Source organism: Bufo bufo, chromosome 6 (genome assembly GCF_905171765.1).
Source record: "Bufo bufo chromosome 6, aBufBuf1.1, whole genome shotgun sequence".
NCBI lineage: Eukaryota > Metazoa > Chordata > Amphibia > Anura > Bufonidae > Bufo > Bufo bufo.
Window position 1 is genome coordinate 177,482,746 of NC_053394.1, and position 14,849 is coordinate 177,497,594.

General features: G+C 46.0%; 1 protein-coding gene across 2 annotated transcripts in view; it reads right to left on the bottom strand.

Moving 5' to 3' along the window:
• The window catches only part of LOC121003389 (oocyte zinc finger protein XlCOF6-like), a 61,255-nt gene that overhangs the window by 19,297 nt on the left and 27,109 nt on the right, over window positions 1–14,849 (bottom strand). The window lies entirely within an intron of this gene.

A 14,849-nucleotide genomic window follows, 5' to 3' on the forward strand; every position in this document is an offset into this window, starting at 1 on the left:
GTGCGATTTTCACGCATGGTTGCTAGGAGACGATCGGGATGGAGACCCGATCATTATTATTTTCCCTTATAACATGGTTATAAGGGAAAATAATAGCATTCTTAATACAGAATGCATAGTAAAATAGCGCTGGAGGGGTTAAAAAATAAAAAATAAAAATTAAACTCACCTTAGTCCACTTGATCGCGCAGCTCGGCTTCTCTTCTGTCTCCTTCTTTGCTGATTGCAGGAAAAGGACTTGTCGTGACGTCACTCCGGTCATCACATGATCTTTTACCATGGTGATGGATCATGTGATGACCGGAGTGACGTCACCACAGGTCCTTTTCCTGCAATCAGCAAAGAAGGAGACAGAAGAGAAGCCGGGCTGCGCGATCAAGTGGATTAAGGTGAGTTTAATTATTTATTTATTTATTTTAACCCCTCCAGCGCTTATTTTACTATGCATTCTGTATTCAGAATGCTATTATTTTCCCTTATAACCATGTTATAAGGGATAATAATACAATCTACAGAACACCGATCCCAAGCCCGAACTTCTGTGAAGAAGTTCGCGTTTGGGTACCAAACATGCACGAGTGCAAAACGCATTACAATGTTTTGCACTCGTGCGGAAAAATCGCGCATGTTCCCGCAACGCACCCGCACCTTTTCCCTCAACGCCCGTGTGAAAAAGGCCTAAGACTTGAATACTGATGACTTATCCTCTGGATAGATCATCAGTATCTGATCGGTGTAGTCCGACACCCGAGACCCCCGCCGATCAGCTGTTTGAAAGGGCACTGGCGCTCCTGTGCATTACATTTGATAGAGGCTGTGCTTGGTATCACGCTCAGCCCTGTCCACGTCTATGGGGCATAGCTGCGCATCAGCATCTAAATAGCACTTAATTTAGGTTGCTGTCGGCGTCCGCTTTATCTTATATAATTTATATGTACTTAGACACTTTTGCTTGTATCACATAATATGTCTAACTTGTTATCAATAATAGTTAATGATCCTTATTTTTGATTTATTGATTTGTGCATGTGGTCTAAAATTGGCTATTTGTGTATTTTTGCATGCAGGCGCTTTTGGCTATCTGGCTTTGGTTGCACTGGCTTCTTACTTAGGATATGCGCACACACTGTAAGGCTACTTTCACACTAGCGTTCCGTTACGGATAATACAACCATCTGCATCCGTTATGAACGCATCCGGTTGTATTATCTTTAACATAGCCAAGACGGATCCGTCATTAACTCCACTGAAAGTCAATGGGATCAGTTTTCTATTGTGTCAGAGAAAACGGATCCGTCTTGGTCCGCATCCCAGGACGGAAAGCAAACTACAACATGTTGCATTTTTGGAGCATTCCGTTCTGTTCCCTTCAGTTTTGTCCCCATTGACAATAAATGGGGACAAAACGGAAAAGTTTTTTTCCGGTATTTAGATCCTATGACGGAACTCAATACCGGAAAACGTAAACACTAGTGTGAAAGTAGCCTTACTGACTCATATGAAGTGCTATAGTCGCGCTGTATTTTTTATCTTACTTGCGCATGCGCATACAAGTGTGGTCGTCATCACATTGTACTGGCGTATGCAAAGAACTTCTGGCAACTTTGCATCGGTACTGACATTCTTTCAGGTTTTATTAATCAAGGATTGTTTCTAATTTTGTTAATTTGATGATCATCTATAAAGGATTTCCATTCTTGTATTGACACACACCCCTAATGAAGCCAGGATAACTGGCGATACACGTCGGATCATTATTATTAGTTGCTTATTGTGAGTTATTTGCTTGGTACTCTTGCCTCATATCTATATTTTGTGTTATCGTACTGTGGTGGTGCCATTACTCTTTTCAGGGGGATGGTGTATGGATGGGTGCCTTACATGGCAGCCCCTCCATATGTCCAGTATGTTAATTATTTTATGTTTTGGTACATGGTTTGTCTTTTGTGATTCAATAAAGTATTATTGTATATTATTTGCCAGGTGTGCTCACATATATTGCCATACTACTGCACTACTTTTGTTTACATGATATTTAGTATGGTTGTGTAGCACCCCCTTTTGTCTTTTTATTTTTGGCTGTGCACCCACAATATTTTCTCATCGATGGAGCTGTTTGAGGGCCTGAAAAGTGAACAGTTAGTAGCTATAAATTTACTATTAAATTTTTTTAGGAGAGGCAAAGTGAGATAAATAACATGATATTTTAATAGTTTGGACATTTACAGACACAGCGATACAAATAATGTATTTGTTTATTTTTTAACCAGTTCAAGTCCTGGCCATTTACCACCCCTTGCCTTCTATACAGGGAGCTTAGCTGTCACTGACAATGACTCTTTGCTCCTGTGCTGGCATGATTATCATGCAGGCCAATATGATAAATGAGGTATGACACTTTGATACAATGTATAGTCAGTGTACAGCTTTTCTAACAGTGTAAATTTGGTGTTCCCTCAAAATAACTGAACACACAGCCAATAATGTCTAAACCACTGGCAACAAAAGTGAGTACACCCCTAATCTAAAATGGCCAAATTGTGCCCAAAGTGTCAATATTTTGTGTGACCACCATTATTTTCAAGCACTGCCTTAATTTTTTTGGGCATGATGTTCACTAGTAGAGTTGAGCGAACACCTGGATGTTCGGGTTCGACGAGTTCGGCCGAACTTTCGAAAAATGTTCGGGTTCGGGATCCGAACTCGACCCGAACTTCATCCCGAACCCGAACCCCATAGAAGTCAATGGGGACCCGAACTTTTGGGCACTAAAAAAACGGTAAAACACACCCGGAAAGGGCTAGAGGGCTGCAAAAGGCAGCAAAATGTAGTTAAATCCCCTGCAAACAAATGTAGATAGGGAAATGATGAGTTAACATAAAATAAATAAAAATTAAACAATATTAATTGGAGTGAGGTCCCATAGCACAGAATCAGGCTTCAAGTCACCCACCAATGGAGAAGGTCACTTACTATTATTTTGACCACAGCACCCAGACAAAGGAGAGAGGTCCCACAGCAGAGAACCAGGCATTATATCACCCACCACAGGAGTAGGCCACCATTTAGTTACTTTGACCCCTACACCCAGACGGAGGAGAGAGGTTACACAGCAGAGAATCAGGCATTTAGATCACCCACCACAGGAGTAGGCCACCATTGAATCAGACCCCGGCAACCATGTCAGATGGCACAAGCATAAGCTTTATATCAATCAGCACAGGAGAAGGCGACTTTGACAGACTTTGACCCCTACACCCGGACGGAGGAGAGAGGTTTCAAAGCAGAGAATCAGGCATTTAGATCACCCACCACAGGAGTAGGCCCCAATTTAATGGGACCCCGGCAACCATGTCAGATGGCACAACCATCAGCTTCATATCAATCAGCACAGGAGAAGGCGACTTTGAAAGACTTTGACCCCTACACCCAGACGGAGGAGAGAGGTTTCACAGCAGAGAATCAGGCATTTAGATCACCCACCACAGGAGTAGGCCCCCATTGAATCAGACCCTGGCAACCATGTCAGATGGCACAACCATCAGCTTTATATCAATCAGCACAGGAGAAGGCGACTTTGAAAGACTTTGACCCCTACACCCAGATGGAGGAGAGAGGTTTCACAGCAGAGAATCAGGCATCATATCAACCACCACAGGAGAAGCCACCATTTAGTTACTTTGACCCCTGCACCCAGGAAGAGGAGAGAGGCACCACAGCACATATTCTGGCATCATATCAGCCACCACAGGAGAAGCCACCATTGAGTTACTTTGACCCCCGCACCCAGGAAGAGGAGAGAGGCACCACAGCACATATTCTGGCATCATATCAGCCACCACAGGAGAAGCCACCATTGAGTTACTTTGACCCCCGCACCCAGGAAGAGGAGAGAGGCACCATAGCACATATTCTGGCATCATATCAGCCACCACAGGAGAAGCCACCATTGAGTTACTTTGACCCCTGCACCCAGGAAGAGGAGAGAGGCCCCACAGCACATATTCTGGCATCATATCAGCCACCACAGGAGAAGCCACCATTTAGTTACTTTGACCCCTTCACCCAAACAGAGGAGAGAGGTTCCACATCAGAGAATCAGGCATCATATCAACCACCACAGGAGTAGGCCACAATTTAATGGGACCCCGGCAACCATGTCAGATGGCACAACCATCAGCTTCATATCAATCAGCACAGGAGAAGGCGACTTTGAAAGACTTTGACCCCTACACCCAGACGGAGGAGAGAGGTTTCACAGCAGAGAATCAGGCATTTAGATCACCCACCACAGGAGTAGGCCCCCATTGAATCAGACCCTGGCAACCATGTCAGATGGCACAACCATCAGCTTTATATCAATCAGCACAGGAGAAGCCACCATTGAGTTACTTTGACCCCTGCACCCAGGAAGAGGAGAGAGGCCCCACAGCACATATTCTGGCATCATATCAGCCACCACAGGAGAAGCCACCATTGAGTTACTTTGACCCCCGCACCCAGGAAGAGGAGAGAGGCACCACAGCACATATTCTGGCATCATATCAGCCACCACAGGAGAAGCCACCATTGAGTTACTTTGACCCCCGCACCCAGGAAGAGGAGAGAGGCACCACAGCACATATTCAGGCATCATATCACACACCACAGGAGAAGGCCTCTTTCAGTGATTTAGGCCTTTGGACCCAGACAGAGGAGAGAGGCACCACAGCACATATTCTGGCATCATATCAGCCACCACAGGAGAAGCCACCATTGAGTTACTTTGACCCCCGCACCCAGGAAGAGGAGAGAGGCACCACAGCACATATTCTGGCATCATATCAGCCACCACAGGAGAAGCCACCATTGAGTTACTTTGACCCCTGCACCCAGGAAGAGGAGAGAGGCCCCACAGCACATATTCTGGCATCATACTAACCACCACAGGAGAAGCCACCATTGAGTTACTTTGACCCCTGCACCCAGGAAGAGGAGAGAGGCCCCACAGCACATATTCTGGCATCATATCAGCCACCACAGGAGAAGCCACCATTGAGTTACTTTGACCCCCGCACCCAGGAAGAGGAGAGAGGCACCACAGCACATATTCTGGCATCATATCAGCCACCACAGGAGAAGCCACCATTGAGTTACTTTGACCCCCGCACCCAGGAAGAGGAGAGAGGCACCACAGCACATATTCAGGCATCATATCACACACCACAGGAGAAGGCCTCTTTCAGTGATTTAGGCCTTTGGACCCAGACAGAGGAGAGAGGCACCACAGCACATATTCTGGCATCATATCAGCCACCACAGGAGAAGCCACCATTGAGTTACTTTGACCCCTGCACCCAGGAAGAGGAGAGAGGCCCCACAGCACATATTCTGGCATCATATCAGCCACCACAGGAGAAGCCACCATTGAGTTACTTTGACCCCTGCACCCAGGAAGAGGAGAGAGGCCCCACAGCACATATTCTGGCATCATATCAGCCACCACAGGAGAAGCCACCATTGAGTTACTTTGACCTCCGCACCCAGGAAGAGGAGAGAGGCACCACAGCACATATTCTGGCATCATATCAGCCACCACAGGAGAAGCCACCATTGAGTTACTTTGACCCCTGCACCCAGGAAGAGGAGAGAGGCCCCACAGCACATATTCTGGCATCATACTAACCACCACAGGAGAAGCCACCATTGAGTTACTTTGACCCCTGCACCCAGGAAGAGGAGAGAGGCCCCACAGCACATATTCTGGCATCATATCAGCCACCACAGGAGAAGCCACCATTGAGTTACTTTGACCCCCGCACCCAGGAAGAGGAGAGAGGCACCACAGCACATATTCTGGCATCATATCAGCCACCACAGGAGAAGCCACCATTGAGTTACTTTGACCCCCGCACCCAGGAAGAGGAGAGAGGCACCACAGCACATATTCAGGTATCATATCACACACCACAGGAGAAGGCCTCTTTCAGTGATTTAGGCCTTTGGACCCAGACAGAGGAGAGAGGCACCACAGCACATATTCTGGCATCATATCAGCCACCACAGGAGAAGCCACCATTGAGTTACTTTGACCCCTGCACCCAGGAAGAGGAGAGAGGCCCCACAGCACATATTCTGGCATCATATCAGCCACCACAGGAGAAGCCACCATTGAGTTACTTTGACCCCTGCACCCAGGAAGAGGAGAGAGGCCCCACAGCACATATTCTGGCATCATATCAGCCACCACAGGAGAAGCCACCATTGAGTTACTTTGACCCCCGCACCAGGAAGAGGAGAGAGGCACCACAGCACATATTCTGGCATCATATCAGCCACCACAGGAGAAGCCACCATTGAGTTACTTTGACCCCTGCACCCAGGAAGAGGAGAGAGGCCCCACAGCACATATTCTGGCATCATACTAACCACCACAGGAGAAGCCACCATTGAGTTACTTTGACCCCTGCACCCAGGAAGAGGAGAGAGGCCCCACAGCACATATTCTGGCATCATATCAGCCACCACAGGAGAAGCCACCATTGAGTTACTTTGACCCCCGCACCCAGGAAGAGGAGAGAGGCACCACAGCACATATTCTGGCATCATATCAGCCACCACAGGAGAAGCCACCATTGAGTTACTTTGACCCCCGCACCCAGGAAGAGGAGAGAGGCACCACAGCACATATTCAGGCATCATATCACACACCACAGGAGAAGGCCTCTTTCAGTGATTTAGGCCTTTGGACCCAGACAGAGGAGAGAGGTCAGAGATTAGCTTCATATCCCCCAGCACAGCAGAAGACCGCTTTATTTGACTTAGGCCTCAGCACCCAGACAGAAGACAGAGGTAGCATGGCAGAGGTTATGGCTTCATGTCACCCGTTAGTTTAACCGGCCACTTTCATCTGGTTAGGCCCCGGCGCCCAGACAGAGAAGAGTTTCATTCAACTGTGGGTTTCATAAAATTTGTATCAAATAAAGAAGTGGCCCGTAGCACAACAAGACATGTTTTAGGCAGTTAATAAGGACTACTCTGCACAAGGGAGGGACAGGTCCTGTGGGATCCATGCCTGGTTCATCTTTATGAAGGTCAGCTTGGCCACGTTGGCTGTGGACAGGCGGCTGCGCTTGTCAGTAATGACGCCCCCTGCCGTGCTGAATACGCGGTCAGATAAAACGCTGGCCGCCGGGCAGGAAAGCACCTCCAAGGCATAACATGCTAACTCTGGCCACGTGGACAATTTCGAAACCCAGTAGTTGAATGGGGCCGAACCATCCGTCAGGATGTGGAGGGGTGTGCAGACATACTGTTCAACCATGTTAGTGAAATGCTGCCTCCTGCTAACACGTTCCGTATCAGGTGTCGGTGCAGATAGCTGTGGCGTGGAGACAAAACTTTTCCACATTTCTGCCATGCTAACCCTGCCCTCAGATGAGCTGGCCGTGACACAGCTGCGTTGGCGACCTCTTGCCACTCCTCTGCCTTCACCTTCCACCTGTTCCCCTGTGACATGTGGGAATGCTCTCAAGAGCGCCTCTATCAGCGTGCGCTTGTACTCGCGCATCTTACGGTCGCGCTCCAGTTCAGGAATTAAAGTGGGCACATTGTCTTTATACCGGGGATCCAGCAGGGTGGCCACCCAGTAGTCTGCACACGTTAAAACGTGGGCAACTCTGCTGTCGTTGCGCAGGCATTGGAGCATATATTCGCTCATGTGGGCCAGGCTACCCATGGGTAAGGACAAGCTGTCCTCTGTGGGAGGCGTATCGTCATCGTCCACCGTATCCCCCCAGCCACGCACCAGTGATGGGCCTGGGCTGCCACCCCGCTGTGAACTTGCGTCATCCTCGTCCCCCTCCACCTCCTCCTCCTCATCCTCCTCGTCCTCCAGTACAGTGCCTTGGCTGGCGACTTGTGAACCTGTCCTCTGCTGCTTAAACAAACCTCCCTCTGAGCCACTTCGAACAGACTGGCCCGAAAGTGTTAGAAACGAGCCCTCATCCTCCTCCTCCTCCTCCACCTGGGCCACCTCCTCTAACATCATTGCCCTAAGTGTTTTCTCAAGGAGACATAGAAGTGGTATTGTAACGCTGATAACAGTGTCATCGCCACTGGCCATGTTGGTGGAGTACTCGAAACAGCGCAGCAGGGCACACAGGTCTCGCATGGAGGCCCAATCATTGGTGGTGAAGTGGTGCTGTTCGGCAGTACGACTGACGCGAGCGTGCTGCAGCTGAAACTCCACTATGGCCTGCTGCTTCTCGCACAGTCTCTCCAGCATGTGCAAGGTGGAGTTCCACCGGGTGGGCACGTCACATATGAGGCGGTGAGCGGGAAGGCCGAAGTTCCGCTGTAGCGCAGACAGGCGAGCAGCGGCAGGATGTGAACGGCGGAAGCGCGCACAGACGGCCCGCACTTTATGCAGCAGCTCTGACATGTTGGGGTAGTGGTGAATGAACCTCTGCACCACCAAGTTCAGCACATGCGCCAGGCAAGGGATGTGCGTCAAACCGGCTAGTCCCAGAGCTGCCACGAGATTTCGCCCATTATCGCATACCACCAGGCCTGGCTTGAGGCCCACCGGCAGAAACCACTCGTCGGTCTGTTGTTCAATACCCCGCCACAACTCCTTTGCGCTGTGGGGCCTGTCCCCCAAACATATGAGTTTCAGAATGGCCTGCTGACGTTTACCCCGGGCTGTGCTGAAGTTGGTGGTGAAGGTGTGTGGCTGACCGGATGAGCTGGTGGAAGCAGTGGAGGAGGAAGCCGAGTAGGAGGAGGAGGCTACAGGAGGCAGAGAATGATGCCCTGCGATCCTAGGGGGCGGAAGGACGTGCGCCAAGGAACTGTCCGCCGGGGGCCCAGCCGCCACTACATTCATCCAGTGTGCAGTTAGTGAGATATAGCGTCCCTGGCCGTGCTTACTGGTCCACGTATCTGTGGTTAGGTGGACCTTGCCACAAATGGCGTTGCGCAGTGCACACTTGATTTTATCGGACACTTGCATGTGCAGGGAAGGCACGGCTGTCTTGGAGAAGTAGTGGCGGCTGGGAACCACATACTGCGGGACAGCCATGGCCATCAGCTGTTTGAAGCTGTCTGTGTCCACCAGCCGGAATGACAGCATTTCAAAGGCCAGCAGTTTAGAAATGCTGGCGTTCAGGCCAAGGGCTCGAGGGGGAATTTGCGCTTCCTCTCTAAGGTTTGAGATATTGAGAGCTGAACGCTGCTGTGTGATATAGTGGAGACGCTAGTTGACGGTGGCGGTGGTGGTGGTGTCGGTGGCACATCCTCTGTTTGCTGCTCGGCAGGTGGCAACATTCCTCTCGAGGCGGAAGCCGAGGCAGCAGCGGTAGAGGGAGCAGGGGGAGCCTCAGCGAGTGCCTGGTTTTTAAGGTGTGTACCCCACTGCAGTTCATGCTTTGCATGTAGATGCCTGGTCATGCAGGTTGTGCTGAGGTTCAGAACGTTAATGCCTCGCCTCAGGCTCTGATGGCAGAGCGTGCAAGTCACTCGGGTCTTGTCGGTAGGACATTGTTTAAAGAAGTGCCATGCCAGGGAACTCTTTGAAGCTGCCTTTGTGGGGCTGGGTCCCTGTTGGCGATGTCCAGTAGCAGGCGAACTCTGGGGGCGGCGGCTCGTCTGCTTTGGCCCCCTGCTCCCTCTTTGGCTTCGCTGTTGTCTCGGTCTCACCACTACCTCTTCCTCTGAACTGTGAAAGTCATCGCCACGACCTTCAGTCCATGTGGGGTCTAAGACCTCATCGTCCTCTGCATCGTCTTCCACCCAGTCTCCCTCCCTGACCTCCTCCTGTTCAGTCTGCACACTGCAAAAAGACGCGGCAGTGGGCACCTGTGTTTCGTCATCATCAGAGAGTCGGTGACTCTGCTGTGGTGGTATTCCCATGTCCTCTTCATCTGGAGACATAAGTGGTTGTGCGTCAGTGCATGGTATGTCTTCCTCCACTGGGAAAGGGCTAGGTGGACGCCCCTGGGAAACCCTGGAAGCAGAGTCTTCAAACAGAAGAAGAGACTGCTGCATAACTTGTGGCTCAGACCGTTTCCCTGATATGCTTGGGGGTGATGTGACAGACTGATGGGCTTGGTTTTCAGGTGCCACCTGTGCGCTTTCCGCAGAAGACTGGGTGGAAGACCATGTGGTGAACGTGCTGGAAGCACTGTCGGCCACCCAATCGATTAATGCCTGTACCTGCTCAGGCCTTACCATCCTAAGAGCGGCATTGGGCCCCACGAGATATTGCGGTACATTCTGCCGGCTAGTTGAGGGAGTTCGTTCCCTACTGTGTGCGCCTGGGGCCGAACGGCCACGTCCTCTACCAGCAACAGAGGCTCCACGGACACCACCACGACCGCGTCCTCGTCCCTTAATAGTATTTTTCTTCATTGTTGCGATTCAACTCGCACCACAATGAAATATATTATTTTTTATAAGCAAAATCCCCTCACTGGAATACTTTCAGTCTTTTGACTGTATGGATTACAGATGGAATGACTGTTATATGTGAGTACCGCTTTCTTTGACAGATTCTAGTATGGGTACATATATGTTTTCCCAACCCCAGCACATTAGTTTGCTAATTCCAGATGTATGAAACGCAGGCCTAACTGTATCTAGTATATTGAACGCCAGATAAACTAACTTGGCCTTTTTTAAATAAAAAAAAAATTCCCTCACTGGAATACTTTCAGTCTTTTGACTGTATGGATTACAGATGGAATGACTGTTATATGTGAGTACCGCTTTCTTTGACAGATTCTAGTATGGGTACATATATGTTTTCCCAACCCCAGCACATTAGTTTGCTAATTCCAGATGTATGAAACGCAGGCCTAACTGTATCTAGTATATTGAACGCCAGATAAACTAACTTGGCCTTTTTTAAATGAAAAAAATTCCCTCACTGGAATACTTTCAGTCTTTTGACTGTATGGATTACAGATGGAATGACTGTTATATGTGAGTACCGCTTTCTTTGACAGATTCTAGTATGGGTACATATATGTTTTCCCAACCCCAGCACATTAGTTTGCTAATTCCAGATGTATGAAACGCAGGCCTAACTGTATCTAGTATATTGAACGCCAGATAAACTAACTTGGCCTTTTTTAAATAAAAAAAATTCCCTCACTGGAATACTTTCAGTCTTTTGACTGTATGGATTACAGATGGAATGACTGTTATATGTGAGTACCGCTTTCTTTGACAGATTCTAGTATGGGTACATATATGTTTTCCCAACCCCAGCACATTAGTTTGCTAATTCCAGATGTATGAAACGCAGGCCTAACTGTATCTAGTATATTGAACGCCAGATAAACTAACTTGGCCTTTTTTAAATAAAAAAAATTCCCTCACTGGAATACTTTCAGTCTTTTGACTGTATGGATTACAGATGGAATGACTGTTATATGTGAGTACCGCTTTCTTTGACAGATTCTAGTATGGGTACATATATGTTTTCCCAACCCCAGCACATTAGTTTGCTAATTCCAGATGTATGAAACGCAGGCCTAACTGTATCTAGTATATTGAACGCCAGATAAACTAACTTGGCCTTTTTTAAATAAAAAAAATTCCCTCACTGGAATACTTTCAGTCTTTTGACTGTATGGATTACAGATGGAATGACTGTTATATGTGAGTACCGCTTTCTTTGACAGATTCTAGTATGGGTACATATATGTTTTCCCAACCCCAGCACATTAGTTTGCTAATTCCAGATGTATGAAACGCAGGCCTAACTGTATCTAGTATATTGAACGCCAGATAAACTAACTTGGCCTTTTTTAAATAAAAAAAATTCCCTCACTGGAATACTTTCAGTCTTTTGACTGTATGGATTACAGATGGAATGACTGTTATATGTGAGTACCGCTTTCTTTGACAGATTCTAGTATGGGTACATATATGTTTTCCCAACCCCAGCACATTAGTTTGCTAATTCCAGATGTATGAAACGCAGGCCTAACTGTATCTAGTATATTGAACGCCAGATAAACTAACTTGGCCTTTTTTAAATAAAAAAAATTCCCTCACTGGAATACTTTCAGTCTTTTGACTGTATGGATTACAGATGGAATGACTGTTATATGTGAGTACCGCTTTCTTTGACAGATTCTAGTATGGGTACATATATGTTTTCCCAACCCCAGCACATTAGTTTGCTAATTCCAGATGTATGAAACGCAGGCCTAACTGTATCTAGTATATTGAACGCCAGATAAACTAACTTGGCCTTTTTTAAATAAAAAAAAATTCCCTCACTGGAATACTTTCAGTCTTTTGACTGTATGGATTACAGATGGAATGACTGTTATATGTGAGTACCGCTTTCTTTGACAGATTCTAGTATGGGTACATATATGTTTTCCCAACCCCAGCACATTAGTTTGCTAATTCCAGATGTATGAAACGCAGGCCTAACTGTATCTAGTATATTGAACGCCAGATAAACTAACTTGGCCTTTTTTAAATAAAAAAAATTCCCTCACTGGAATACTTTCAGTCTTTTGACTGTATGGATTACAGATGGAATGACTGTTATATGTGAGTACCGCTTTCTTTGACAGATTCTAGTATGGGTACATATATGTTTTCCCAACCCCAGCACATTAGTTTGCTAATTCCAGATGTATGAAACGCAGGCCTAACTGTATCTAGTATATTGAACGCCAGATAAACTAACTTGGCCTTTTTTAAATAAAAAAAATTCCCTCACTGGAATACTTTCAGTCTTTTGACTGTATGGATTACAGATGGAATGACTGTTATATGTGAGTACCGCTTTCTTTGACAGATTCTAGTATGGGTACATATATGTTTTCCCAACCCCAGCACATTAGTTTGCTAATTCCAGATGTATGAAACGCAGGCCTAACTGTATCTAGTATATTGAACGCCAGATAAACTAACTTGGCCTTTTTTAAATAAAAAAAATTCCCTCACTGGAATACTTTCAGTCTTTTGACTGTATGGATTACAGATGGAATGACTGTTATATGTGAGTACCGCTTTCTTTGACAGATTCTAGTATGGGTACATATATGTTTTCCCAACCCCAGCACATTAGTTTGCTAATTCCAGATGTATGAAACGCAGGCCTAACTGTATCTAGTATATTGAACGCCAGATAAACTAACTTGGCCTTTTTTAAATAAAAAAAATTCCCTCACTGGAATACTTTCAGTCTTTTGACTGTATGGATTACAGATGGAATGACTGTTATATGTGAGTACCGCTTTCTTTGACAGATTCTAGTATGGGTACATATATGTTTTCCCAACCCCAGCACATTAGTTTGCTAATTCCAGATGTATGAAACGCAGGCCTAACTGTATCTAGTATATTGAACGCCAGATAAACTAACTTGGCCTTTTTTAAATAAAAGAAATTCCCTCACTGGAATACTTTCAGTCTTTAGACTGTATGGATTACAGATGGAATGACTGTTATATGTGAGTACCGCTTTCTTTGACAGATTCTAGTATGGGTACATATATGTTTTCCCAACCCCAGCACATTAGTTTGCTAATTCCAGATGTATGAAACGCAGGCCTAACTGTATCTAGTATATTGAACGCCAGATAAACTAACTTGGCCTTTTTTAAATAAAAAAAAATTCCCTCACTGGAATACTTTCAGTCTTTTGACTGTATGGATTACAGATGGAATGACTGTTATATGTGAGTACCGCTTTCTTTGACAGATTCTAGTATGGGTACATATATGTTTTCCCAACCCCAGCACATTAGTTTGCTAATTCCAGATGTATGAAACGCAGGCCTAACTGTATCTAGTATATTGAACGCCAGATAAACTAACTTGGCCTTTTTTAAATAAAAAAAATTCCCTCACTGGAATACTTTCAGTCTTTTGACTGTATGGATTACAGATGGAATGACTGTTATATGTGAGTACCGCTTTCTTTGACAGATTTTAGTATGGGTACATATATGTTTTCCCAACCCCAGCACATTAGTTTGCTAATTCCAGATGTATGAAACGCAGGCCTAACTGTATCTAGTATATTGAACGCCAGATAAACTAACTTGGCCTTTTTTAAATAAAAAAAATTCCCTCACTGGAATACTTTCAGTCTTTTGACTGTATGGATTACAGATGGAATGACTGTTATATGTGAGTACCGCTTTCTTTGACAGATTCTAGTATGGGTACATATATGTTTTCCCAACCCCAGCACATTAGTTTGCTAATTCCAGATGTATGAAACGCAGGCCTAACTGTATCTAGTATATTGAACGCCAGATAAACTAACTTGGCCTTTTTTAAATAAAAGAAATTCCCTCGCTGGAATACTTTCAGTCTTTAGACTGTATGGATTACAGATGGAATGACTGTTATATGTGAGTACCGCTTTCTTTGACAGATTCTAGTATGGGTACATATATGTTTTCCCAACCCCAGCACATTAGTTTGCTAATTCCAGATGTATGAAACGCAGGCCTAACTGTATCTAGTATATTGAACGCCAGATAAACTAACTTGGCCTTTTTTAAATAAAAAAAATTCCCTCACTGGAATACTTTCAGTCTTTTGACTGTATGGATTACAGATGGAATGACTGTTATATGTGAGTACCGCTTTCTTTGACAGATTCTAGTATGGGTACATATATGTTTTCCCAACCCCAGCACATTAGTTTGCTAATTCCAGATGTATGAAACGCAGGCCTAACTGTATCTAGTATATTGAACGCCAGATAAACTAACTTGGCCTTTTTTAAATAAAAAAAATTCCCTCACTGGAATACTTTCAGTCTTTTGACTGTATGGATTACAGATGGAATGACTGTTATATGTGAGTACTGCTTTCTTTGACAGATT